The following is a 3291-nucleotide window of genomic DNA, read 5'->3' on the forward strand; positions in this document are numbered from 1 at the left end:
GGAATACAGATTCTAATAACTATGTAAGTAATTTCACATTGATTCATTATGTGCACATAAATCTAAACACACAGAAATAATGACTTTTGCCCCACATATTTCTTTTTTTCTGTAGATTCTACTACTGAAAACTGCACTACTAATGAACTAAGGACATCAGTACTATTTCTCCAATACATTTTACTACGTAAGTATTATGCAACTGAAATAAATGTGGAAAAACAATACTAACATTTAGAACTGTTCTAATTATGTTCTATTATATATTGTTTATTTACAGAGCAAACACAACGAATAGATATACAGACATAATACAGAACTCCACATTCTGAATAATACAGATAATAATCACAAAGTAAGTATATTAAAGAACATAATTACCAGATAATCTATTAAAAAACATACCAACATGGTGATTATTCTAATACATATGTTCCTTTTTTATTTAAGATAACACTACAAACTACTCTCCAGAAGCTGAAGAAACAACTATACTGGCAAAGACCAACCTAAAAAAATATGTAAGTATCTTCACAATGTGAATCATGAAGATACACTTTTGTAGTAGAAATGAGCTCTAACATTGCAAATGTACCGAAACATTAATTAATAATATACTACTTTCATGTTTTTCATAACAGCTACAACAACATCACAAACAATTATCCCCAACTAAAGAAGCAAGCAGCTCCTAATTTTGCTGTAAATTCAAAAACACGTAAGTATAAACATTCCTACTTATCACTAACATAGATTATTTATCACATTTAATTTGACATTAACTATTATATATACATTTTATAGATATACAAAGTACAAAATGACCGAAGGAGCCGAATTTGTGACCAGCCAGAAAGGAAAACTATTACTATGCTACATGGGTTACACTTATACACAAGAAAAGCAATATGGCATGCAAGTTAATTGGAAATGTTGTAAATATTATTCTAACAAGTGCTATGGCAGAGCAACAACTAACGAAGCTACAGTACTGTATACTAGGGAACACAATCATCCACCTAATGTTACTGAAATAGAAGTTAGAACAGCTTTGGAAAATATAAAAGAAGCTAGTACAGGTTCCCAAAAGCAAACAAATGTCATTTTAAAAGAAGCCATTCCTAAAATCCCAAAAACTGCCACAACTCAAATGCCAAATATCCTCTCCTTAAAAAGAACTATAGCACGAACTAAAAAAGCTACTACTTCTACAACACCATCTCCCAGAACATATCAGGATATAAATTTAACTGCTAACCAAATAATAACTTTAAATAAACAACCATTTATAGTTTACGACAACGAAAACAATGACAAAAGGCTTATAATTTTTGGTACCAGTATGAATTTAGTTAAACTGCAGCAAAGCCAATATTGGATGATGGATGGAACATTTAACATCTGTCCCAAACCATTTTTCCAATTATACACAATACATGGCCTCTACCACAACTGCAACATACCTTTGCTATAAGCACTATTACCAAACAAAAATAATTCCACATATATGGAGTTAATAAATATAATTAAACAAAAAACTAATGATTTTTCTCCTGAAAGTATCATTCTTGATTTTGAGCAAGCAATGCTCTCAACTATCATAAAAATCCACCCCCATACCTGCATTCAAGGCTGCTATTATCATTTAAACCAGTGTTTATGGAGACACCTTCAAAAAACGACCCTAAGTGTCGAATATGCTACAAACTCATCTTTTGCTTTCCAAATTAAAAAACTCATTGCACTTGCTTATGTACCTGAAACAGAGGTAGCTGAACACTACAACATTCTTATAGACAGCCCCTTCTACAAACAAAATGAAGCTAAATTAAGTCCATTTCTGGACTACTTTGAAGACACCTGGGTAGGCAGACTCCACAGATCTGGCCACAGACGAAATCCCAAATTCCTCATACCCTGGTGGAACGTTTACAGAAGTACCCTTAACGGAGATTCAAAAACTAACAATGCAGTGGAAGGTTGGCACAATCCATTTGTACCATCAACTGGCAGAACCAAACCTACTCTAGAACATTTCATTAAATGCCTACAGAAAGAACAGAGCTACCAGGAATTTAGAATGGACTAATCTGTAACTGAACTTGTCCCTAAAACATCAAAGCAAAATAAACAAATGCACAAGTACCTGGAAGAACAAGTTAAACTTTACCCTAGTACAAAAGGCATAGAATACCTAAATATCATTGCCAAAACACTACTCTAATTAATTCCCAAAATGTTATAAAACACTAAAAGTATCACCTAAGTATGGAAAAATATGTAACGTGAGCTTCTAAAGTATTTAATGTATGCAATATATAGAGATAATATTATAATATATGCACACATTAAAACTAAATAACAAGTAAAAAACTATTCCATAATAAAAATAACATTACCCACCCACACAAAATAAGAAAGCAAGGACTTACCAATCATGTTGTCAATCCAATAACCTCCTTGTCCACCAAAGTAATCCAGGTAGTGCCAAATTAACCCCAAAAAAATGTAAAAATACAACTGTTCCAAAATTAAGACATCCACGTTATCCAGAGCCATCGAATAAGCATAAAAAACCCGAAAAAATTGAAAAATAGAAAGAATCGCTCCAGCAAAACCAAAAAATGTAAAGAAGTGTTTGTAAAGCAGTGTTGAATTAAACAAACAAACACTTCCTTTAAAAAAAAACGGAACTTCCGATGTAGCGTACACCTATGACAAAAACATAGAAAACAGACATTCCCACCCACATTAATTAGCTAGTAATTAGGTACAAACATATTAAAATAGATTATTTCACTTGTAGATATACCGTAAAAGACTAAAATTCACTCTATATATAATGAGTTAACTAACTAACACTACGTGTATATACCATAAGTAATTATCTGTTTTTGAAATCTAAAACATACCTCCCTCACATTCAACAACACAAAATATAAGGTCACTAATCTCAAAACATCATTAAAATACACATAAAACATATAAAATAAACCTTACCTGAAGCGACGTGAAGTGTCTCCCAACCGCGATCAGCCCTTCTTCCAAATAACCCAAAACGACCTAACCCGGTTACAAAATAAAGCACCCAAATGCAATAAAATAGTCCCAAGTATAAAATATAATATATATACTTCACTAAATATGCAAAAATGAACATTAAGTTTCTATTATTGTGAAGAAATATTTACTTTAATCCTACAATGATTTGATTAACAAATATGTAAATGAATGTAATAAATACATATTATGAAAAGAATAATATTTATATTAACAATGTCTAGAAATATA

At 31.3% G+C, this 3291-nt stretch overlaps 1 long non-coding RNA gene across 1 annotated transcript; it reads left to right on the forward strand.

Moving 5' to 3' along the window:
• The first annotated feature begins 213 nt into the window (after positions 1-213).
• Positions 214-913, forward strand: LOC144819733 (uncharacterized). The gene is made up of 3 exons (XR_013607537.1): positions 214-521; positions 642-718; positions 805-913. It is a non-coding gene; the product is annotated as an uncharacterized LOC144819733 (long non-coding RNA).
• The last annotated feature ends 2378 nt before the right edge of the window (positions 914-3291 follow it).

Source organism: Lissotriton helveticus, chromosome 2_1 (assembly GCF_964261635.1).
Source record: "Lissotriton helveticus chromosome 2_1, aLisHel1.1, whole genome shotgun sequence".
Taxonomy (NCBI): domain Eukaryota; kingdom Metazoa; phylum Chordata; class Amphibia; order Caudata; family Salamandridae; genus Lissotriton; species Lissotriton helveticus.